Below are 27,359 nucleotides of genomic sequence, written 5' to 3' on the forward strand. Positions count from 1 at the left end.
AACCCTTCTAAGCTATTTTCAAATCAGCCAAACCTCTGTGTTAGCTGCTGTTCAGTAGTGCTGCCACCTGCTGTAAGTTAGTGTGTGCCCTTCATTTGCATAATAACTAGTGATGGGCAAATTTGCGCCGTTTCGCTTCACCGAAAAATTCGCGAATTTCGCGCGAAACGGCGAAAAATTCGCAAAATGGCGCCGGCGCCCTTTTTTTTTTTGCCACGAATTTTCACGGGCGTTTTGCGAATTTATTCGCTGGCGGCGAAACGCACAAATTCGCCGCGAATAAATTCGCCCATCACTAATAATAACATCACCAGCAGGGGACAAGATAGGGAAATATCCTGATACTTCTAGTGGAGGAGTTTACTTAAACAAGGCATTCTGGGTAGAATACTCAAAGCAGTGTTACAATCTGAGCATGCTCCTGAAATTTGCATATTAGAGTCTCTGTTATAGTCACAGTATGGCCTCCCTCAGTGAAAGAACCCATTTGACAAAGAAAGGGATTTTTTTAAAACCTGCAGGTCTTTCAAAAAACTATATATGTAGTTTGATTAAACGTGTTTAGCTTGTTCTGGTCAGATTGTTAATATGTGTTTGATTTTGCCTGTGATAGGTGCCCTTTAAAGGAATATTACATCAAAAAAATGTAAGTGTTTTAAAGAAATGAAAATATAATGTAGTGTTGCGCTTTGCTGGTAAAACTGGTGTTTTTGCTTCAGAAACTCTACTATAGTTTATAAAAAGAAGCTGCTGTGTAGTCATGGGGGCAGAAAAGGCACAGGCTACCTGCATATAACAGATAAGCTCTGTAGTATACAATGGGATTGTTCAGAACTTATCTCCTGCGCTTGAATGGCTGCCCCCATGGCTACACAGCAGCTGGCATATATAAACTATAGCTGTGTTTTAAAGCAAACACACCAGTGCAGGGCAACAGTACATTAAATTGCCATTCATTAAAAACACTTTGGCCTGCCTGTAATTCAGAACTTCCTGGATAACTGGTTTCCAGATAATGGATCCTATACTTCTGTACTCTTTCAACATAAAAAATGTGCTGATTATTGCCATTACCTTAGCAAACTTGCAAAAAATCCTGTCTACCAACAGTTCCACCTCCCTTGGCATCATGGCATAGATGTGTGATAAGTTTGAATTCTGCAACCCAAAGTTCAATCAGAAACTGTTACTGCCAGTAACATAACTATGGGGAGGTGGGCCTGGGTGCAGACCATGCAGCCGGGATAACCCCAACCCCCCTCCGGAAGCATTTTTTTCACAGTTTCTTTGCAGCACGTGCGAACTGCCGGCAGGCTCGCAGGGGTGCGGACCCTGATACAATTCCTCCTGCTCCCCCAGTAGTTCCGCCACTGGTTATTGCCCAGCTTTTGGCAGCTGCCTGTCCTTAGCATATGCACAAAGGAGAAGCACTGGCTAGTGATGGGCGAATTTATTTGCCAGCCGCGAATTTCCGGCGAATTCCCACGATTTGCCCCTGGCGAATAAATTTGCCAGGGGAAAATTCGCCAGCATCAAAAAAATGGACGCCAACGTCCAAAAATGGACGTCAATGTCCAAAAACGGACGCTGGCGGCAAAAAGGAGAATTTTTTGCCATTTCCTGAATTTCTGGAAATTCACAAATTTTTCTGTGAATCGAAACGGCCCAAATTTGCCCATCATTAGCACTGGCAGCTGTTATTCTAGGAAGGATCCTAGCACCCAAATGCTATAATGTCAGTGACATACAACAAGTATCTGCCGATCACCAGCTCTGTATTAAGGTTGCACTGGACCTAACAGCGACCCAACATATGGAAGTTACGTCACGTGCCTTGCTGTATGGGAAGTCATTTCTGGTATGTGTCACTTTCGGTTTTCAGCATAGCAAGCCCTGTACCGCTCACCCGCCCCAGCTCCACCACTGGATTTATGCTAGTCATTATTCCATTATATAGGCACCTGAGGGCTTCCCCCCAAAAACTGCCACCCTATGCAAAGGCCCTCGGGTGCCTATCTATAAATATGGCCCTGCCCATAACCTATAATTTTTGGACACATCCAGCTGTCTCTCCCCTGCAGCACTTTTCAGAAAAGCAACACTGACCTCATAAGCTTGAGTAGAACATCTACTTTGGTGTATTGCAGAATGCATTTCCTACCTTTTTTATAAGGCACCAACATATTCTGCAGCACTGTACAATAAATGGGTGTCTACATTGAACATACAGATCACATACATAAATATAACCATTAACTGACAGTTGCAAAATGGATGCAAAAGTACACATGGGGGTCATTTATAAACACTGGGCAAACTTACACCTGGGCAGTAACCCATAACAACCATTAAATGATGTGCTTATTTCAACCAGCTACAGGTTGAACACTGAAAGCAATCATCTGATGGGTTGCCACGAGTTAGTGTCCAGTGTTCAAAAATGATGCCCATTGACGGCATTCACAATGGGCACTTGTGTCCATACTTACTTTTTGGCAGTGAGCAGCAATGCACCCCCCACAGCCTGCTCTGATGAATTGGGTGCTGATGCTGTTATAGACACCATACATTGGTAGTGCCCACCTTGAAAAACATGCAACAGAGCTTGTATGCAATTTAGTGAAATGGCCCTCCTGTGTTTTTACGAGCCCTCCAGTATGCAAAATGTTCCATTGCATTCCATGAAATACATGCATATACTGAGTACCAATAACTAAATAACAAATGACAATTTTCTTCAATACTAATAATACCTAGATCACACTGAGACTATAGCAGAGCATTATATTATCTTCAGCAACAGCTCGAAAGTGCGGATTCTTGGAAAGGTGCTGCCGTCATTCACTTTACTTTACAAATCACGTCCCATGAGCTATTGATTAGAAAACCAATGTAGAAATCTTGTTTTTCTCCATTGTAGGATATGAGGATTTCTCAAACTCATTACCACATTTTATTGACTAAGAATGCTATGCGGTTCTGCACAGCAGAGTTTGATGGAGATTAGATGAAATGTTCATTTTAATTGGGATATAAACTACCGCTATATACTTGTATTACTATTCTTTTTTCTTAGCTAAGGAAATAGTATTAAATGAAGTGACCAGCATTTAAATACAGATAAAGATATAAATACAGAACAGGTATGGGACCATTATCTGGAAACCTGTTATCAAGAGAGCTCAAAATAGCTATTTCCCGTAGACTCCATATTAAGAAAATAATTATCTGTTATAATGAACAGTGCCTTGTTCTTGACCCAGACCAATATATACTTAATCCTTATTGGATACTAAACCATCCTATTAAGTTTAAATTATTTTTAGTAGAGATAAAGCAATTTAAATTAGGGAAAGATCCCTTATCTGAAAAGCCCCAGGCCCCAAGCATTCTTGATAACAGATCTCATAGCTGTATATGTTTATATAGTGAACAATCTATCGATCAAGTGTAACCGTTTAAGGTAACAGGGCCGTCGTCTCCTGGGGGTAGATGGGTGCACAGCAGTATTAGAGTCTACGCAAAACAACACAAAACTGGCTGGTAAAGTGCAACTGGCCGGAACCAGTTTTATTTGTCTTGTTCTCTGCCACATGGTGCAGAGTTCAGTAGTGATGGGCAAATTTGCGCCATTTCAACTAAAAATTTGCGACGGCAAAAAATTCACAAAACTGCGCTTTTTCTGCGAAAATGCGCTAGCGTCCAAAAAACAGACACCCGGCGGATTTTCGCCAGGAATTTTCGCGGCTGTTTTGCGAATTTATTCGCTGGCGGCAAATCGCGCAAATTTGCCGCGAACTCGCACCTGCCAAATAAATTCGCCCATCACTAGAGTTCAGATCTGCTCCAGTCAAAAGTGCTTTGCAGATATGCACTATGGGGCAGAATTATTAAGGGTCGAATAGTTAATTCGAATTTCCGAATTTTTCAAAATTCACAAATTCGAGTTTTAATCCCCCAATTTGAATATAAATTCGAATGTTAGATTTATCACACCTCGACCATGCAACCAGTTCTGAGTCGAATATTCGCCACCTAAAACCTGCCGAGTTCATGTACAAGTCAATGGCAGAGGTCTGTTGAACCATTTGAATATGTTAATTGCCTTTCTGACATACGGAGAAACTCCATTCGAATTTGATTCAAATTCGATTCAAATTTTCGTGTTGGAACTATTCGAGCGAATATTAGACGTTCGAATATTTTCTTAAATAACCTCCAGTTCGAGTTGTGAGTATATTTGAATTTTTTTGAGTAAAAAAAAATTCACTTAAATTCAAAATTTAACTTTGATAAATCAGCCCATAAGGGTCTTGATTTTCCAAAGGCATAAGTATATGATCCCTATGATCTGCATTTTTGCACTTGTGCCTCTTTAGTAAATGAGCCCACTAGTATTTAGTTAAAGGGAAAAAAAATTATGTTTGTTTATTTTTTTGAAGTAGAGCCAATGATAAAAACATTTTGTAGCAATATGTCACCTTGCTCACTGCTTTATAACCATATTGCTATTGTACAGGTATGGTAACCTGCTATCCAGGATGCTAGGGACCTGGATTTTTCCATATAACGGAAATTTCTATAATTTGGATCTTCATACCTTAAAGGGGTTGTTCACCATTAAATTATGATGTAGAGAGTGATATTCTGAGACAATTTGCATTTGGGTTTAATTTTTTATTATTTGTGGTTTTTTAGTTATTTCTTTTTTATTCAGCGTCTCTCCATTTTGCAATTTCAGCCATCTGGTTGCTAGGGGGGAAATTACCCTTGTAACCATGCATTGATTTGAATAAGAGACTGGAATATGAATAGGAGAGGGTCTGAATAGAAAGATGAGTAATAAAAAGTAGCAATAACAATATATTTGTAGCCTTACAGAGCAATTGTTTTTAGATGGGGTCAGTGACCCCCATTTGAAAGCTGTAAAGGAATAAAATCATGCAAAAAATTTGAAAATAGAAATTTATCATGTACTGTCTCTTTAAAAATTCGACTAGAACATATTTGGAGTCAATTGGTGGACTTTGAAAAATCTAAGTTTTTTTGGGGAAAAACTTTGATTCGTACGATTAGAATTCGGACGAATTCGAATGAATACGGACTATTCACCTGCAAAAAAAAACGTAAATTTTTTAAAATAAATTTTGGTTGGTCTTTTTTAATTTAAGTTTTGAAGTTTTTCAAGTTCGAAGTTCGACCCTTGATAAATCTGGCCCTAAATAAACCCAATAAGCTGGTATGGCATGCAATAAGGATTAATTATATCTTAGTTTGAATCAAGTACAAGGTAATGTTATACAGTCATAGGATCCCTTATCAGGAAACCCGATATCCAGAAAGCTCCGAATTACGGAATGGCTATCTCCCATAGACTCCATTTTATCCAAGTAGCTTGTACTTGATCCCAACTAAGATAGAATTCATCCTTATTGGAAGCAAAACCAGCCTATTGGGTTAATTTAATGTTTAAATTACTTTCTAGTAGACATAAGGCATGAAGACCCAAATTACGGAAAGATCCATTATCCGGAAAACCCCAGGTCCCGAGCATTCTGGATAACAGCTCCCATACCTGTATTACAAGGTATTCATTTTAAAAAATGTAGATTATTTGATTATAATGGAGATTATGAGAGACAGCCTTTCTGTAATTCAGAGCTTTCTAGATAACGGGTTTCCAGATAATGGATCCCATACCAGTATATTATTATTAGTGATGGGCGATTTAATTCGACAGCATCGAATTCCCGTGATTCGCCACCGGCGAATAAATTTGCGAAACTGCAGTGAAAATTCGCCGGGATCAAAAAAAAATGTTCAGCGTTCCGTGAATTTCGCAGGAAATTCTCGAATTTTTCTGCAAAGCAAAACACCCCAAATTTGCCCATCACTAATTATTATGCTGAGACTAAAAAATACACATTTAGACGATAGGGCTTGATGGAATTTCTTCTTTAACCATATGTCTGCAAGGCTGAGAAACTATTTTGTTTCCTAAGCATGAAGTTTGATTTCACACACAGTTGAGTTCTTTTTAGCTTTGCTCAATATGCACCAGCCTATTGTTTTTCACTGAATGAACATTTCCAGCTCTGATGCTTCCCAAAGATTTGTTTTTATTAGTACTTGTATGGTAGCAGCAAAAAAGAATCACATTGCTAGTGTTTGTGCTATATTGAGCATTATTTATCACTTAGGGAAAGCTTTATCTGCAGTACTGTTTTAAAAGAAAACAATTTTTACGGCCTCTGACTTTACATTAAGCCGGTCTGTTGTAATTCTCTTGCTTGCGCTGCAACAAGGCTTCTTCCCCTGCTCTCAGGCTATAGAGATTTCTGTGCAGCTACTTGAGTTTATTTATTGAGGAGAAAATCCATTATATGTGTATGGTTTTTTTTATCATCATTTGTGAGTCTATTTAAATATATTGGGCTGTGAAATGGTAAGCGCTGCTGCTTCTTTTCATTTGAGATGGTAAATAAGTTATTGATAATCATCTGATGGCCATAGGAAGGTCTGCCAAGAGTTGAAACGGCAATATTTACTGGATGGATTACGTGGCCCATGCTCACTAATCTAGCTCAGACACCTAGGGGCAAATTTACTAAACAGCGAAAATTCCCCAGCGATGGTTTCGCAGCCATCACAACACTTCGCCAGGCAAAAAGTCACTCAGACAACTTTATTTTACTAAAATGCCACGTTTTGTCCTGGGCGGCGAACGCTGGTGAATTTTCACTGGCGTTACTTTGGCAATGCGAGCGGAGAATCGATCAAATCTGCCTTGCGCAACTTCGCTAGAGGTCTGGTGCTCAGGCTAATATGCATGCAGCGGGAAATTTAAAGTTGAATGGACCTCTTTATGTTACATGCTGCATTTAATACAAGGGAACCCTAATAAAGTCAATTGAGTTGTTATAATGCCCTACACAAAAGCCCAGTGTAAAATAATGTTCCATATGTTATAAAATGTATGGGGGAAGCCAGTTACACAATAAAAACACTTTTTTAAAGGGCATGTAAAGGCAAAAAAATAAAATCCCATTTTTACTTTCTTTAATGAAAAAGAAACCTATCTCCAATATACTTTAATTACAAAATGTGTACAGTTTTTATAAGAAACCTGACTGTATGCAGTGAAATGCTCCCTTCATTTACTGCTGTGGATAGGAATTGTCAGATGGTCCCTAACTGCTGAGCAGGGAAACAATCATACTTATGAACAGCAGGGGGAGCCCCCGCCTTACTTCCCAGCCATGCAGAACTCAAGCAGCTTTGTTTATGATGATCCCTAAGCAGCCCAGACCACACTGAGCATGTGCACAGTCTTAGTCTTGCAAAGATGTTTAACAAAGTTACAAGATGGTGACCGCCTGTAGCCAACTTTGAAAGCATAAATTATTTGTTTGATTAGGCTTGTGGTGCAGTAAGTTCATGTTTATATTTAGTATAAAAAATACAGCATTTCTAGCCTTATTCTATTTTAGACTTTACATGCCCTTTAAATACTATTGCAGCCTATCACACCTGAAAAAAGGAAAATACGCCGGCGTTTTCTGGACTTAGAAGTTTGTACCACTCAAAAAATATGATGTAAGTACCTGAAGATTGAGGAAGTTCTATGCACTCCATTGCACTTCACCTGGTCTGAGCTGACGAAGGCAAGTCTGGCGAAAATCCACAGTTTAGTGAATTTGCGGAGTAACGTCCATTCGCAAGAGCGTTAGAGTGCGAAGTGACACCTGCCCTAGTTAGTAAATTTGGTAAAGTCCCTTGAAAGCGCACATTTTGTCACACAAAAAGATTACAACATTCCCACACATAACACTCTTCATCACTTTACACCCCCTTATAAATATCCAAGGCTATTGTGATCTTAAGGTCTCAAGTTAGTTTAGTACAGATATAACTATATTGTGGTCTTTGTTTAAACTCATGTTCTTAATATCTCTTCTTCAGCTGGTCTGTTTAGACCATAAAGAACCATCTTGGAAAAGAGATTCTTCTTCTTTTAAAATATTGTTTATTATTGAATATCTACAGTATGCACACACACGCACAATAAATATCCATCTCAGCAACTGATTGTACTTTGTTTTCATATAGTACTGGATTGTATAATTCATGTTGTGAGATTTCAGGTAGCAGGAATCTTGACCACGGCACTTTTGTAGCACAGAATCAGCACACAGAGCCTTAGTTCAGTCCAATTCAGCCTGGGTTGCTTTATTTGAAGCCATTCACACAGACAGCATAAACAGAAGGTTGAAATAAAGCAAATAAAATGTATCACAGTCCAGCACTTACTGATTCAGCTCAGTTTCCTCAGTGTCTGGTGTGCAAAGCAATGGCTCCAGGCTTGTAGTTTTAAACAGGCAAATCTGTAATGATCTCTCTGTGTCACTCTCAGCTTGAGTTCACAGCAGGCTCCTCAGCCCCTCACACACACTGAAATTAGACACCTGATTAATTTATGAGCAGGTAGCTAACCCCACACCCAGGTCAGTCTGGAGTGGAATGGAAGGCCCGCCCAGTAGGGATGTAGCGAACTGCCGATTTGGTGTTCGCGAACGCCGTTCGCGAACACCGGCAAAAAATGCGAACGTTCGCGAACAGTTCGCGAACTTCGAACACCCGCTAAAATCGTTCGATTCGAACGATCGAAGGATTTTAATCGTTCGATCGAAGGATTTTCATTCGAATCGAACGATCGAAGCTATTCGATCGAATGCTTTTCATTCGATCGAATGCTTACAATCGTTCAAACGAATGGAAATCGTTCGATTTTTAGCGGTCGAAGGAATTCGAATGGTCGAATGGTCGAACGATCGAACGCGAACTCAAAATGCGAACGTTCCCAAACGTTCGCGAACATTCGGCGGACGCGAACGGTCGAAGTTCGCGGGCGAACAGTTCGCTACATCCCTACCGCCCAGATCCTTCCCTCCATTCCAGCCCTGGATACCCTAAAGAAGAATAAGAATGCAGTTTCTTAACTGCCATATCCTTCATCCAGGGCCCTTAACCCCTGAACTAACATGCATTTTCCTTTTACCATATCACATATCCCCCCCCCTCTAGATCACTAGTAGAGTGATCTACAAGAGGACGAGACACTGGTGAAGTCCCATACTTTAAAGCCACCTTATGCTAATGACCAACATTTTTCAGACAAAAACCTGGGAGAAACATATATTCCATCAAGCACTTTCCCAGATATCCTGTTTAACTCTTTACTATGTACATTACTTTCTTGTACCATCCCCACTGTTGGGATAGATGCACCAAAGAGGGAATGGATTCTGGAGAGGCCATCAACATTGCTCATCTGAACTCCTGGCCTATGTGTTACCGTAAACTTAAACTCTTGCATAGCCAGGAACCAGCGGGTAACTCTCCTATTAGTCTCCTTCTTATCACACATCCATCTCAGCGGTGCGTGATCTGTCACTAACTCAAATTCCCTTCCTAAGAGGTAATACCGTAGTGCCTCCAGTGCCCACTTTATGGCCAGACACTCTTTTTCAACTACTGCGTACTTCCTCTCGTGGTCATTTACTCTACCGGATGTTCCTCTCCATTATGAACCTGAGACAAAATTGCCCCTAGCCCTACATCGGATGCATCTGTTTGCACAATAAAAGTTTTAGAGAAGTCTGGTGAAAACAATACTGGCTTGGAACATAATGCATCCTTTAAAGCCTGAAAAGACTTCTCTGTCTCCGGTGTCCACTTTACCATTACAGATTCTTTCCCTTTTGTCAAATCTGTTAAAGGCGCTGCAAGGGTAGCAAAGTTTGGTATAAACCTCCTATAGTATCCTGTAATCCCCAAAAAAGCTCGGACCTGCTTTTTATTTAGAGGGCGTGGCCAGGTTTGAATGGCCTCAGTTTTATTAACTTGGGGTTTTATAACCCCCCTACCAATGATGTACCCCAGATACTTAGCCTCTTCTAACCCAATAGCACATTTTTTGGGGTTGGCCGTAAAACCTGCCATCTGGAGAGCATCTAACACAGCCTGGACCCTCGGCAAATGTGAATCCCAATCAGGGCTGTGTATGATAACATCATCTAGGTATTCAGCCGCCCACTGTCTATGGGGTTTTAAAATTTTGTCCATTGCCCTTTGAAATGTTGCAGGCGCATTTTGTAATCCAAAAGGCATCATTCTATACTGGAATGCTCCCTCTGGTGTTACAAAAGCTGTTTTCTCTTTAGCCGTTTGGGAAAGAGGGATCTGCCAATAACCTTTTGTATGATCTAGGGTTGTTAGGTAACGGGCAGTACCTAACCTGTCAATAAGCTCATCCACACGTGGCATAGGGTATGTATCAAATTTGGATATTGCATTGAGCTTACGAAAATCATTGCAGAACCTCCAACTTCCATCTGGTTTTGGAACCAGTACAATAGGAGAAGACCAATCACTACATGACTCTTCAATAACACCCAGATCTAGCATTTTTTTTACTTCTTCTGCTACTACCTGTCGTCTAGCTTCTGGTATTCTATAGGGTTTTAGCTTTACATGATCCCCAGGGTTAGTAACAATGTCATGTTCAACAATAGAGGTATGACCTGGAAGTTCTGAAAAAACTTCTCTATTTCTCATGAGAAATTCTTTTACCTCTTGTTTCTGAACACCCGAAAGGGTCTCTGCAATCTTCACCTCTGGAATTAAAGGTTGTTTACTGAATGTTTTTGCATATAGCATAGCAGATTCAGCAGTTAGGGACTCTCTGTCTTTCCATGGTTTCAACAAATTAACATGGTAGATTTGCACAGGCTTCCTTTTTCCTGGCTGATGAATTTTATAATTCACTTCCCCACTTTTTTCCATTACTTCAAAAGTGCCTTGCCACTTCGCAAGGAATTTGCTTTCTGCCGTGGGAACTAACACCAGGACCCTATCACCAGGGGCAAAAGTACGTACCCAAGAACCCCTGTTATATACCTGTTGCTGCATGGCCTGAGCACGCACCATGTGTTCTTTAACAATTGGCATTACTGCTGCAATTCGATCCTGCATTTGGGAGATGTGTTCAATCACACTTTTATAAGGTGTCACTTCTCCCTCCCATGTCTCTTTGGCTATATCTAAAAGCCCTCTGGGATGTCTCCCGTAAAGTAAGTGAAAAGGCGAGTATCCTGTAGATGACTGGGGAACCTCCCTAATGGCAAACATCAGATAAGGCAAGAGTTGATCCCAGTTTCTCCCATCCTTATCTATTACCTTCTTTAACATGCCTTTAAGGGTTTTATTAAACCGTTCCACAAGCCCATCTGTCTGTGGATGATATACTGAGGTCCTGAGGTGTGAGATTTGGAACAATTTACATAACTCCTTAGTCACTCGAGACATGAATGGCGTCCCCTGGTCTGTCAGGATCTCCTTGGGAATACCTACCCGGCTAAATACCTGAACTAACTCTTTTGCAATCGTTTTAGCACATGTATTGCGCAATGGAACTGCTTCAGGATAGCGGGTAGCATAGTCCATAATCACTAGGATATGTTGATGTCCCCGAACAGATTTTACTAAGGGACCCACCAGATCCATAGAAATTCTTTCAAAGGGAGTTTCAATTATGGGTAAGGGCACCAGGGGACTACGAAAGTGGGGCAGGAGTGAAGACATTTGGCATTCAGGACAGGAAGCACAATAATCTCGAATATTCTTGTACACTCCTGGCCAAAAAAATCTTTGTAGAACCCTCTCAATAGTTTTTTCCAACCCCAAGTGACCACCCATGACATGCCCATGTGCCAGGTCCATTACCATCCTCCTATAGGGTTGGGGAACTACCAACTGTTCAATAACCTCCTCCCCTTTTTTGTACATTTGGTATAACAACCCTCCATTCATAGCCATATAAGGATAGGACAGCCTCATCTCAGGTTCTGTAGGCTTTCCATCCACCATTTTTACATTCTCTCTAGTCTTGGCCAGTGTGGAATCTTTTAACTGCTCAGTACCAAAATTTCCTTTATGAACCTCTAGGTTAGGTAGTCCTAGAGGACCCTCTGTGTCTGTGGGGCTCAGGTTATCCTGCATAGGAGCAGAATTGTCCTCAGAGTCACTCTCCTGATCTCCCGCTAACACAGAAAAGGGAAAAACAAGGGGGTCCTGGGTAGTAATGTTCTCGGAGGATTTAACCTCACTATCTACAGACTGGGGTTTATTCTGAGTTTGGTTTTCCCAAAGTTCCCATAAATAAGGAAAATCTCTCCCAATTATGAAATCGTGTAAGAGTTGTGGAACTATTCCAGCTGAACAGGCCACAGACCCAAATGAGGTATCAACCTGAATAGTTGCTATGGGATACTCCCTAATGTCTCCATGTATGCAGACTACAGCAAGCTTTTTCCCTTGACAAATTACCGGAGGTATTAGACCTGACTTTATCAAAGTAACTGAACTACCAGAGTCCAGCAAGGCATGTACCTGTTTACCTCCCACAGTTACCACACACATTTGCTTTTCCTTATAAACCACAGGCTTATCCGAACATGCAACATAAGCAAATAATGATTGGTTCTTATTCATGACAGAAAAATCACACTGCATTGGTTCCTCTATAAGAGGACAGTCTGCAACCATATGTCCCATTTTATGGCAGCGAAAGCACTTAATTCCCTCTTGACCAAGTCTTTTATTAGGGAGAGGCCCTCCTGACTTGGCCTGCCAATCTTTGACCCCAGTACCGACCTTCTCTCTTGGAATGTTCCTACCGAGTGCCATGGGAGATCTCGGTTTAATGGGTGAACGTTGCTCCGAAGATTTAGGGTCAGCCAAATCCTGAGCTGCCAGGTACCTCTCCACCATTTCCACTAGGTTGTCAGCTGACCTGGGGTCTGCATGACTTACCCACTTTTGCACTTTCACCGGGAGGGACCTCAGGAAACGATCCATGACAACCCTTTCCACGATTTGGGGACTAGTCAGGGTGTCCGGCTGCAGCCACTTTTTCGCCAGGTATATTAAGTCATGCATTTGAGACCTGGGCGACTTGTCAGCAACGTAAATCCAACTCTGTACCCGTTGAGCCCGTACAGACGTGGTAACCCCCAGCCTTGTAACAATTTCCAGCTTCAACTTCTCATAGTCCTCGGCATCCTCGGCTGGCAGATCAAAATATGCTTTTTGGGGTTCCCCTGAGAGGAATGGAGCCAACAGCCCCGCCCACTGCTCCTTGGGCCAAGCTTCTCTCGCAGCTGTACGTTCAAATTGTAGAAAATGACTGGCTCTGATAGTACCACTCAAATTATGCTGGGATACTACCGGAACAGCTTGGGCCCTCAATGTGAGCTGTTGCACCAACTCCTGCTGGGCCATCAGGGAATCTCTCAAGGCCGACACCTGTGTAACAGTAGACTCCCTCTCTGCTTGTAGCTGTTCAGCCAGCAACTTGTTTGCACGCTTCTGATCCTCACTGATCTGCACAACAGCTTGTTGCAAATAAGAATTTGTTTCTCGCTGGGCAGCATTGGCTTGCTGCTGTGCTGCATTAGCAACAATTAGCTGCTCCAAAACTTTCTCCATGTTGTAGCGAGAAACCTTTCCAAACACAGTCCAATATTACTGGCCCTTTAAGATTCTGTGCTTAACTGTTTTTGTGCCAGCGCAAACTCCACCAATTGTGAGATTTCAGGTAGCAGGAATCTTGACCACGGCACTTTTGTAGCACAGAATCAGCACACAGAGCCTTAATTCAGTCCAATTCAGCCTGGGTTGCTTTATTTGAAGCCATTCACACAGACAGCATAAACAGAAGGTTTCAGCAGGTTGAAATAAAGCAAATAAAATGTATCACAGTCCAGCACTTACTGATTCAGCTCAGTTTCCTCAGTGTCTGGTGTGCAAAGCAATGGCTCCAGGCTTGTAGTTTTAAACAGGCAAATCTGTAATGATCTCTCTGTGTCACTCTCAGCTTGAGTTCACAGCAGGCTCCTCAGCCCCTCACACACACTGAAATTAGACACCTGATTAATTTATGAGCAGGTAGCTAACACCACACCCAGGTCAGTCTGGAGTGGAATGGAAGGCCCGCCCAGATCCTTCCCTCCATTCCAGCCCTGGATACCCTAAAGAAGAATAAGAATGCAGTTTCTTAACTGCCATATCCTTCATCCAGGGCCCTTAACCCATGAACTAACATGCATTTTCCTTTTACCATATCACAATGTCTACACTGGATCCATTACTAATGCTGGTACAGAATCTAATGTATATATCAACTTGTTTGGAAAAAAGAGGAGACTCTGGAAAGACAAAGCTACATAAGAGTCTGAATCAAAAAGTCAGGCCAGAAAGCACAGATAATTAGTGATGGGTGAATAAATTCACCAGTTGCAAATTTGTGGCGAATTTCCTCGTTTAGGCGAAGCAAAACGGGACAAATTCGCCCATCACTACAGGTAATTAGCTATTGTTATTTTTATAAATCTACCTGGCAACGTGTATGATTCAAATATTGGATCTTGTTATTGTGCCCTTATTTCTGCACTTGATGCAAGCAGCTCCATTATGTCAGCCAACGCCAGATTTAAATGAGGCGCGCCCCTAGGCCGCGCGGTCCGACCAGGCGGCCACGCGGTCCTAGCGCCCACCTCACCTCCCCTTCCCAGCGCGCCTGCGAAAAAACGCCGGCGCAGCTGCTGTAAATGAATGGGGCCGCCCCTATTTTTTTGCCGCCCTAGGCCCGGGCCTATGCGGCCTTGCCGCAAATCCTGGCCTGATGTCAGCATTGATTCGTTGTCAGGTGATGCCAAAGGAATGTGGCAGTAGACTAGCCCCAAAATTGCTAATACAGGTATGGGACCTGTTATCCAGAATGCTCGGGACCTGGGGTTTTCCGGATAATTGATCTTTCCGTAATTTGGATCTTCATGCCTTAAGTCTACTAGAAATTAATTTAAACATTAAATAAACCCAATAGGCTGGTTTTGCTTCCAATAAGGATTCATTATATCTTAGTTGGGATCAAGTACAAGGTACTGTTTTATTATTACAGAGAAAAAGGAAATTGTTTTTAAAAATTTGGATTATTTTGATAAAATGGAGTCTATGGGAGACAGCCATTCCGTAATTCGGAGCTTTCTGGATATCGGGTTTCCGGATAAGGGATCCTATACCTGTACTAATATTCATTTTGGCACAAATGCTATGCTTAGTTGCAACCTGCTGCTGTGCATTCCATCACTTACATAGCTGTTCTGGCCTATGGGCAGTCCTAGAATTTTTGTGTAGGATGCAGAGTACTTCATTTACAATGTCTAGGTTAAATTTCATATTTGACAGGATTTCCACTTGTCAGCAACAGTAAAATATATGTGAGCTTAAAGGAGCCATTTTGTGTAAAAAAACAAAATGTACCAGTGCATTATACTCTTTTAAAAAAAAGACGAATTGTGCTGTAAAAAGTAGTGTTTCAGGATGATTTATTAAATATTTCTGCAAAAACCCTAATAATACCTCCCTTCTCTTTCACTTCTTGCTCACTGAATTGTCTGGCTGTGGCGGCACTCTGCACACTGCACTGTTGGGTAGGAACCAATCAGCAGCTAGGCTGACCTGATAGGGAACTGAAGCCTGTCTTTGCTTGTGTGACTGCAAAGCTGTGACTGGCTGTTCCCCTCTTACTGTGCTTTTGGCAGGGACCGTTAGGACACGCCCACCCTTCATTTGAAACACAGACAGGGACCAGACAACATCTATGGGGAGGTCCATTGAAGGGGACATTTGAGAAAGAGGTAAGCTTGTACACTGTGGTACAAAATGCAAGTTATGTTCTCTGTGCTTTGTACAGTATATATCTGCACTTACCGTAATTGCAACCAGAATTCGGGGGCTTATAGACAGGGGGCTTATAGACATTGACTTTGTTGGTAAATCAGCTGTGCACCACACAGAACAAGTGGTACATCATTTCAATCTGAAGAACAGTGTGCCTGCTTCTGGCAGATGTTAGTGCGCTTCATCCTTTGGTGATGCCTCTTGCAAGTATATACAATTGATGGAATTTAACATTCCAAGTTATGAATCTTTATCTGACCTGAAAGTAAATATTTTTCATTAAAAATGTAAATAAAAACCTCTTGAAACTTTTAAATGCATTTGTTATGAATTTTGTATATACACTCCAACCTGATACCCTATAAACACATACACAGGGGGTTATTTACTAAACTCCGAATGCAAATATCACAAAAAATTTGTGATTTTTTTTATATAAAATCGGACTTTTAAAAAATCACGAATTTTTGGAAATTTATTAAACACCGAGGATGGAAAAAACAGAATGAGAAAATCCGGCATCTCAGACCTGTTGAGTTTGCATATAAGTCAATGGGATAAGTCCCAATGATTTTTTGATGTGCACTGGGTTTTTGGCAATATCCTGAGTTTTCGGGTAAAAAATCCGAAAAAAACTTGAAAATCGGATGAAAAATCAGAAAAAATCATGAAAACCTGATTTTTCACAACTTTTCAAAATTTTCAGAAAAGGGGAATTAATAAATAACCCCAAAAAACCTGTGTGGATTTAGTCGGAGTTTTTTTCAGACAATATTGAAATAAATTTGGACTTTGATAAATTACCCCTATAGTGTATCAGTTCACATATTTCAGGAGGCTGTAATCTGTCTCAACCCCCAAACTCTAGCAATCAGGTAGGAGTCCGGAAGTCAGAATGAAAGATCATCAGGAGAGGGCAGAAAAGAAACATAAGGAAATAAGAATACCAATTGATAGCTGACCTCACTTTGTTTGTTGCTGTTGGGGTCAGTGACCTTGAGAAAAAGCATTCTAAAGCTTGACCAGACATTTTCCTATGTATGCGATCATCAGAAAGTCCTATGTTTCATTTCTGGGCCAAAAAAGCCACATCAGCAGGTTTGAAATTCCATTAAACAAGGACCACATTGGCACATTGATGCAGTCCACTTCCTAATAGTCTTTGTAGCCCCCCATTATGGCCCCTGGGCCAACAATCAGAACATGAACTTGTCTCACTGTGTCGGTGGCCAAAAGGAGAGGATCTTATCATGTATGCCCAGCTTTAGTACTGTTTCTTTTACTTATTAGGGTATTGCTGCAGGCTTTTTATTAAAATTGATTTATTTTACAGAGATAATAATACTGTAAAATGCAGTTAAATAAAAAGTTACCGTGTATATACCCGAGTATAAGCCGAGTTTTTCAGCATCCAAAATGTGCTTAAAAAGTCTACCTCGGCTTATACTCGGGTCAGCGGTACCCAACCCGAGTAGCTGAGATTGCAGTCACTTTTAATCATTCCTATACCAACAGTACACTTGGGGAGAGACTGCAATATCCCACAATGCCCTCTGTTGGTTATATGAAAGATTAACAGTGACTGCAATATCACACAGCGCCCTCTGTTGGTTATATTAAAGAATAACAGTGACTGCAATATCACACAGCGCCATCTGTTGGTTATATGGAAGAATAACAGTGACTGCAATATCACACAGTGCCCTCTGTTGGTTATATGAAAGATTAACAGTGACTGCAATATCACACAGCGCCCTCTGTTGGTTATACGAAAGATTAACAGTGATGGCAATATCACACAGCACCCTCTGCACATGGTAGTGGGACAGTGGGACAATGCACACAGTAATCCGTTTGGCAATTCTCTGTCACCATCAACTTTGCAAAGAAGTCCGGTTGATCGCTGGGGGGGTCGCTTTGGCAGAATGTGCGCTGCTGGGAGGCAGGGCTGTAGTTCTGTCTAGGCTTATACTAGAGTCAATAAGTTTTCCCAGTTTTCGTAGGTAAAATTAGGTACCTCGGCTTATACTCGGGTCGGCTTATACTCGAGTATATACGGCTTTTTGTAATACAAGAACAAGTGTGTCAATAATAGAAAACCTTCAAGTAGTGCTGACTGGTTCCTGAAAAAAGGATTTGTGAGATACAAGGATGATGGAGTAAAACAAGAGGTTCTTTTTCTGTGCAACAGGTACTACATTAATATTAATACTGTGATGTTTAGTTCTCCAAGAACTTTAAGGGACCTGTAACAAAACAATATACAGTGACCATACTGTATATTGTTATATATTTTATTTGCAAATGCTATACAGTTGCTTCAGAGGCTAAAATACCTTTTTTTATGAGTTTTCATCAGTCTGCTTTCCATGGTGGAACTGTTCCCAGCTGTTTTTTTTTATTGTGATGCAAGTGAGTCTTGCTAACCTTATCCTCGTCCCAAGTGCCTGTTCACTTTATTAGAAGTGTCTGTGTCATTTGTCAAATGATCTGGGAAAACGATATCATTTAGAATACAACAGATTTAGCTTTAGTGGGGATGAAAAGACCTAATATGGTTCTCTACCTACAGCATGTAAAATAGGTGGCATGATCAACACCTCTATGGTTGTAAAATATATAAATATGATCATTGTATGCACAGTGGTCTTTTAAATTTACCCGTGGCCTATTATTTTTTGGGTTGTGCTTGTTGTCAAAAGAGGGTTTAGTGGAGGGGGGGACTATGCGCCCTTCCCACAAAAACATCTTGCTGTCTTTTGTAACAGCTTCTTGTCTTACCTAGCAAGTAGCTGCCTTAACTGCTGAATGAACAAAATTTATGGAGCACATAATATCTACTGAACATCACCTGTTTCAAAGGCAAAACTGCACGTTAGAAGATTTTCACAGTGCCCTGTTAGGGGTGAAATAGTGTGCAATAAACAAGTCTAATAGCATAGCATCAAAAGGGCAGATTAGCGTGACAGATTAAGGAAATTTATCTCAACTAATAATCATTCTCATTGTCTTCTCTGGGCCACAAAAGTGAAATAACTTTAGCTTTGCCCTCCAGCAACATGATTGAGGCAGTATGGTAGAATCATAAATATCTCCTAGAAAGCCCATAAACTGCAATCACAACATGAAATATTTGTGTCATTAAAACTAAAAATGCTGCAGCGCTGACTATTGTGCCTTATCTATACCAACCTGTGTGTTTCAGAATTCCTATACTCATCTGCTCTCTGGCACTCACATCCTCTACACACAAAATCCTTTGATCCAATCTCAAAAATTGGATTCTCAATTAAGCTCTAAAATTGACATTAAAAGAGCCCTGTCTAAATCATTTCTTATATTTATAATCACAATCAGTCTCCAAACACTCGAAATAGTTCTACTTCAAATATTTGTTTATATGCAAAACCACGTAAATGCCTTTAGACTATAAACCATCTAAGACATATATAAAACTATATGTCTTAGATGGTCTTTTAAATTATTGTCTTTATTTGTATCTTTTGCATTAGTGTGTCAATGGAAAAGAGTGTGTGTTTGAGTTCAAATTATTCCTGTTGCAAAGAGTACAATGTAATTTAATAAAATACAGCACAGAACAGTTTAGAACATGTCACTATCACATCACCAGTTTGCTGCATGTTCACCATTTTGATAATTTTGTACTGAATATAACAAGTCTTGCTCTTATCTAAATGCCTCCATCCAATCAACTTTTCAATTTCAGTGGTCTTTATTTTGTAAGGGTTAGTTTGTATTTAATTATTAGTCTTCCTCTTCTGGTTCTCTCCAGCAACTGTCAACCAATGTCAACCAAATAATAACAAAAACATTTATTTGACAAGAGACGGTAGAAAAAAAAAACACCCTTGCTAAAAATGAACATAATAATTCATGTTTTCCATAATGATAAAGTTGGGCTATTTTCGCTAACCTTACTGTCTGCTCCATTAGGGCAGTGGCCAATGGGTAGATTTGTCACCCTCGATTATTTATGCATGGCTGCAGATGACAAATCTCCCGAAAATGCCTCTCCATTGGAAAGAACTAAAATCGTAAGCGATAAAACTGAGGCCAACTTTGGAGACTTTGGAAGAATGAATCGATGCGTTGGTTCTCTCCATTGGAAATAATTGATTTAAATTATTTCTAATAGAGAGGCCTTTTCAGAAGATTTCTCAGCCACTGTCTTTATAAACAGGGCAACTTGTTCAGAGCTCTACCTTTGAATAAATACCTTTGAATAAAAAAATCCCTTCTCTAAGCAGCTGCCTTTGAGCACTTCATTATCAGGAGCATCACTAGGTTTTCCGCCTGTTCGGTTTTCACCTGGACAACTCATTTTTCGGAAATTCCACCCAGTCTTAGCATCATCAAATGACAACAACCCTACATTTCTCAGTGGACTGATTAGTTTTATCAGCTCATTTGAAGTTCTTAAGGATCAGAAAGTCCTAAAGTGAAACTGGCTTAATTTTCTTGTTTGGCCAAGGAAATAACAGAAATAGATATTTCTTAATTAAAACAGTAGGCAAAAACTATGTTCAGCACATGTCCTCGTCATTGAGCTTATTTTGGAAAGGGTTATACACTGTCCCTGTAAGACCTTAGCTACCTTTAAAGTTCATTTTAAGGTTAACTATCCCTTAACAGCAATAATTACTGGAATTTGATTAGCCCTGGTAGCAGCGCATGTTGCTTTCTATAGTTTCACAGTAAAGTATACCAAAAGTTTATCTGAATGGATTAACATATCCACAAAGCAATACTCCATAGTATATGTGAGAATTCCCCTTTTAAAGGCAGCATTATCACTTCATACGGGAACTTGCAAGATTTTCTGAATGCAATAAGATTTGCTTATTTTTTTTTTTAATTCTGTGATATTCTAAGTAATCACCCCCTGGGGAGATTGTAACTCTGATTAGCTTCCCTCAGGGAAGATGTATGACAGTCAAGCATGCCACAGAATTCTAATCATTGGTAGCTTATATTATAAGGAATGAATCACACACATCTACACACAGTAATGAATCTCTCTCACACACACAATGATGAATCACACAACTCTGGGAAATATGGAAAATATGATTCAGAATAGTGTTTTCTTCTTTATCTTGTGCAAAGTCTATTGATCCAATGGAGAAAATATGATCTACCATTAACCTTTTAAATAGTCATATCAGATACTGTGCTGTGATTAGGCACAAATATATTTGTCTTAGACGGTCATTATATGTCTTCTGCTTTATTGTCTTCTGTATTAGTGTGTTAGTGGGCATGTGAGTGTTTGCTGGAGGTCCAAACATACCATTTGCAAAAAGTGAACTAATACAGGTATACGATCATCTGGAAACCTGGTATTCAAAAAGCTACAAATTATGGGACAGCCATTTCCCATAGACTCCATTTTAATCAAATAATTCCAAATTTTAAAATGGATTTGTAACAATAAAACTGTGCCTTGTACTTGATCCTAACTAATAATGAATCTAATTAATCCTTATTGGAGGGAGAAAAACCCTATTTAATGTTTAAATGATCTCTTAGAAGACTTAAAGTCAGCTAATCCAAATTATGGAAAGATTCCTAATCCTAAAATTTGAGCATTCTGGATAAAATGTTAAAAGCTAAAAAAGTCCAATCGGCGATGTATTCGATGTATAAGTGTTTGATTGCAGCTCCCACCAAACGCGTCCACCTTGCACTACTAACACATAGGCTTGAAAATGTATTAAGTGGGGAAGCACAAACAAGAAAACTCCTGGTGCAGAATATCCATATACGGATGTGCTCAGTTAAAAGTGCAAAAAAACACATCCACTGTGTCAGTATGGTAAACCCACTAATTAAGGTAATGAGAAACCTCTCTGGAGAGAATACCTACTCAACAGATTTAAGAGGTATATAGGCCAAACACAGTTAGTTCAATCTTCACAACCTTGGATAAAACAAAGATAGGAACGCCATATAGTGAAGTATAGCTTTTTAATGGTTGATAAAAGAGCCCCAACTAGGTATACTCCAAGACCCGAAATGAAAACAGCATTGAACAAATGTTCAGTCCAAGTCCACAATATTAATTCCTCTACACGTTTGACGTGGTTTGTCATGCTGGATAACATCCCTATAAAGGGATGGATTGATAGCTGTTGGGGCTCTGGGCAGTGCACTGCCCCTCCCAAGACATGGCCCAGCTCTGCCTGGCTTCACCCAACCCCCTACCTTGGCCAACACCAAGCCTCTTATCCCCCTGGGTCCTGAGTGATTACCCAAATAGGCCTAATAGGGATCTACCACTAAATACAATGATATCTTTGGCTATCCTTAAAAAGGCAGACAGTCACAAACACAAAAGCAAGGTTGAGAGCCACAGAGGGCAACAAAAGTGAGTGCAACAGATGAAAAATACAGTCAAACTTTCTTCTCTAAAACAGGAAGATGCCCGGTGCTGCTATCAGTAGAACTGGCAGAAACCACTGGGACCCTGGCACACACATCAACAATCCAGAGGCATTTTATCACAAGTGATGTTCTTGGAAGTATTGTGATACAAAAGCCATTCCTTTAAAATAGAAACAAAGCCAAATGACTTGGCTATACACACAATGACTGGGATAAGGAAAAATGGTAGTTGGTTCTCTTCAGTGGCAGCAGGTCCGGACTGAGAATTAAAATAGGCCCTGGCATTTCAGGTACACATAGGCCCAATCAGCCCACATAGAGGCCCAAACAGCCCAAACCAGCCCACTAAATACTGACTTTCTATGGGACCTTATAGCAGCCCCTCTGGCATTTTCCCGAACCCACAGATTGCCAGTCCGGGCCTGAGTGGCAGTAACCTGCAGGTTTAGTAAGGCCACCTAAACAATCCTACATTCATTATGCAGTATGACAATGACCCCAGAAAACATGGCCAAATCATACAAAAACTATCATAGCAAAAATATAAAACTAGTAATCAGTCAACAGATGGTATGGCCCCACAGAGCTCTGATAGCAACATCATTCAGCCAGTCTAAGATTACTTGCAGAGAGAGAGAAGAAAATAAGACAGCCAATGTTTGCAATGGAACTGCGACCAGTATGCCTGGCTGTTTGGAACAATCTAACACATACAGTAAGTACAACCATGAAATGAATTGGTACTGTCTTAAACCAAATAGTTAAGTCAAATTATTGCACACATATATTTCATTGTTTTTTGTTTACTGCACTTTTCTTAATTCTTGAGTACACAAGTGAAGTAACCACAGAGATTACAGAAAGGAAGACTAAAATGAGCCAAAAGCCCTTCTACAGGTCCTATCCCTTAAAAACCATGTTCCAATATTTTGAACTAATGAGATCTAACTTGATTAAAATAATTTAAGTTTTGATGCACTAAAGGGGAACTCAGCCTTGTAAACCAAAATTTGACAAAGAGGCACACATAACACAGAAACCCCTAATCAGTGGTGGGCCAAGTCGGCCGGGTGCCCTAGGCAACCCGGTGACTACACCGCCCCCCACCGTTTGCGCATGTGCAGAGGACACAATGCGCAAGTGCGCATGCGCCGAGGACGTGCAATCGCGCATGCACCTGGGACACACACGCGAGCATGCGCCTGGGACACGTAAAAGCGCATGCGCCGGGGACACGCAAGCACGCATAGGTGAGCAGGCAGAATAAGAAAAAACTGCTGTCACTGCTTCTGGAACTAGGGGACTGCGTCGGAAGAGGTACATGCCTGGCGCCCCTCTACCTTTGCGCCCTAGGCACATGCCTCTTCTGCCTACCCCTAGTTCCGGCCCTGCCCCTAATATATCCATCACAATTACCTGTTTCTTCAAAAACAAATGCCATTTTCTATGCTACAATCCAGCTGTTGAATAGTTCTTCTCCAGGGGCTATCCGCGGGCTGCTGCCACCCCCCTCTCCCGCTCCGCGCTTAAAAGTTTAGCGTCGGAGCGGGTCAAAAGGGGCTGCATAGCTAGCACAGCGAGTGCGTACTGCACTTTCTGCACTAGCAGAGCCGAATTTCCGGTTTAAAAAACGGAAATTCGGCTCTTAAAGTTACAAGAGGCGGCTTTTTGCCGCCCCTTGTAACTGGCCGTTCACTGCTGCCTGAGGCAAGGAATGGCCCTGTTCTTCTCTTTCTGCATCATTTGAAATCCTGGCAGTGAAGGAGGGACTAAAAACTGATGTTACAAATTTCAACAACTTCTCCACAGCTTACAGACAGCAGGAACTACATAACACAAAATGCATTGCACTGTGATGTTAATATTCCTTATTGAAATCACATGTGCAAGGAATTGTGGGGTTTGGAGGATGCAGGCTAAGGACAGATGGCTGTTGATACAAAGTAACAGTAGTCAGCCAGCTCAGCAAAGTAGTCAGAGAGATCTGCAGGAGAGCAGGGGGTTAGGCTTTGGGAGCTCTCAGAAACCAATAGAAATCATTACTATTGAGACTCCTCTTCACAAGAAGTTAGAAGAAAAGTTAGATACTGCTGTACTGTAACTTCCAATTTATTGAAACATTAATTAGAGAGACTTAGTGCTTTTGAATCAGAAAGATTATTTATTATCCCACAGTATTATTCAAGTAATTTTAAGGTACTACCTGAGTGCAAAAGCTATGAGGTAATTCAAGGGTCTATTTGTATAGTAGAAAGAAGCAGTTTCATATAATATCAGACCACCAATAGTCACAGGAGTCAAATGTGAAGAAATAGTCTGGCCGGAAAAAAGACACCTCAGTGACATGGATCCCTTCAGTGGAAAATAAATGAGTCCTTTTCCATCTGTCATCCATACACTTACTTACACAGCCTAGTAACTCCTAACTACACTCTAGTTCTCCTTGGTGGAGTGAAACATTGAACTTTCTAAGCAGCCCTGTCTATCTCACAGTCGTCTAAAGGTGGCCATACATGGATAGATCCGCTCGTTTGGCGATGTCGCCAAACGAGCAGATCTCCCTCCGGTATGCCCACCTTGAGGTGGGCAATATCGGGCTGATCCAATCGTGGGCCCTAGGGCCCAACGATCGGATCCTAACGATACCTAACGGGCGGTCGGATCGCAGGACCGCATCAACGAACAGATGCGGCCGCGATCCAATGGGATTTTTAGTCCCTTCCGATCGAGATCTGGCCGACTTTCGGCCAGATCTCGATCAGGGAAGCCCGTCGGAGGGGCCCATACACGGTCAGATAAGCTGCCGACTCGGTCTGTCGGCATCTTTTATCGGCCCGTGTATGGCCACCTTAAGAGTATACGATGACAAAGTGGACTGCCACTAGCTCCACATCATTCATGGGGTCCATGCTCCCCACCTTCTCTAAGGTGGTTGGTTAACTTTGGGCTCAAATCTTCTACCACAAGTCCTAAATGGAGACCAGTAAGGGTGAACCATGTCACCCTCTATTTATATAAACTAAGGACAGGAATTAGTAAAAAAAAACCTCAGGGCCAATTGGGAGTCCATCCTCCAACACAGCACTGGATCATCTAAATCTGTTTATGATGTGATTATATGGAAGATGTAGATTCAGGCTTAAAGTTTTACCATGACTTATAGTTTATATATACAGTATGAAGAGAAATGAAGAAAAGCAATAAGGGAAATGACAACTGTCAGGGCCTGAGGGTTCTTACCGATGTCAAAGTAGAAACCAAGGAGGAAGCTGTAGGGCAGGTGAGCAGAAATAGTCCAATATGTGGTATCCAAAGGGTTAAGGAGATAGAAAGTCAAAATCCAGGCAAAATTCAAAGCAGACATCAATCAGCAAAGTCAAAATCAAAGCAGAAGGGTTAGGAACCAGGTCAATTAAGTAATTTAGGTGCAGCCAACAAAGTAAGACTTTGTATTCAGGCATTGAACCCTTATACGGCATCCTTTTTTTTTTTTTGCTCCAACCACTAATGTGATGATGTCATGCAACACAGGGATGCTATGTAGTACGTCATTGAGATGTTGTGGCCATGGGTAACGCCATCTTGGACCCAAAATGGAGCAATCCGCAAGGGAGCACTCCTGATAATAACTGAATTTCCAAATGTTGTAAATAAGCAAAGCAGTTTTAAACTACACTACTTAAAAAAGTTTTGGGTCCCTAGATTTTTCTTTTAGCATAAAACACAGTAAATATTATTCAGGCATGCCTGGAATGTCAGCTTGGTTCTTTTATTATTTATTCTTAGTAGATGGATTCTGAACAAATCATCCTGCCATTTATACAATTTCTGTTCAAGGTTGTCGTGCACCATCACAAGTCTGGTTTTGTGCTTTAAAATGATGATATCCTTGCAGGTTCAGAGTAACGCATTCTGTGATTTTCTTTTTTTTTTCCCCTATCATGTCAGTGGGTTATTTTTCTATCACAAGCCAATGTGAAAATCAACATGTTAATTTCGTGTTTTAAGTGGATATACGAAGGCAGTTGCTTATTTGCTGTCAGTGCTTGTGAGGCGCATCATGAGACATGCAAACCTAATGATGTCGTGGTGTTCAATGTAAAACTTCCTTGTCAGATGAAATTTATTTAACGCTAAGCTGAAGACTTTAATTCCAGAATAGAAAAACGGCATCACTTTTTTTTTTGCCCAAAGCAAGGGACACTGATTGATAGGGAAGGAAAACATCAAATTATATTCTGCAGATTTGCACATCCAGGAAAGCACCGCTGAACAATTCACATCCAGTATTTTACAGCTATTTTGCTTTTTGTCAAGAATGTGGTGAATAAAAATAGAGGCCATAAATCAAGGATGATAGTAATGCACATGTTAGGGAAGTTTATAAAATAATACAACTTTTTGTGGTTTAACGTTCAATCTGAAAGCTCAAGGAAATGCTGTATACTATAAATATATATACAGTTTATAATCTAAAGTAAATCAAGTAACTATATAACTACTGTATGTATCTATGTAAGTGATGCTTGGATGGTACAATTTGTCAGTATTGTGACCACATCAGCACATCCGGGTGGTAAATATCTGTCTAATAAATAGGATCCATATCAAGGTAACATACCGAAATATGGAACAAATGTCTTTGCTATAGCAGTATTGTTTCAAATAACATAAAGCATGTATGACATGTCATTTTAAATTTGCTTTTGCTCGCAGAGTCTTTAGAAATCAGATTTTGCTTTTGCATTACATTAGGAAATTGAGGGTTCCTGTATTCCTGAAAATACAAACAGATCTACATATGTTGAATATTATATTACAGAATTTGTACAGAAAATATCTCCATGTGTTATTGTCTCTTGAACCAAGGCAAGGGCTAGACAGATTTTTTTTTTAAATGACTTGACTAGGTGAGCTATGGTTTGAGCAGCAGAAAACTCACTCCTAAACACTACAGTTAGCATTTACCAGTTACATTCGCCTGTGAGAAACTGAGCTGCCAGCTTCCATGGTAATAGATTAGCAGATCTTCAGAATGGCGGAATTTCAAGACAAACAGTGCATTACCCAGCAATAAATAGAGAACAGAGATATAGGGGCACATTTACTAAGCTTGAGTGAAAGATTCGAATGAAAAAAAGTTCGAATTTCGA

Source organism: Xenopus laevis, chromosome 6S (assembly GCF_017654675.1).
Source record: "Xenopus laevis strain J_2021 chromosome 6S, Xenopus_laevis_v10.1, whole genome shotgun sequence".
In the NCBI taxonomy this organism is placed as follows: domain Eukaryota; kingdom Metazoa; phylum Chordata; class Amphibia; order Anura; family Pipidae; genus Xenopus; species Xenopus laevis.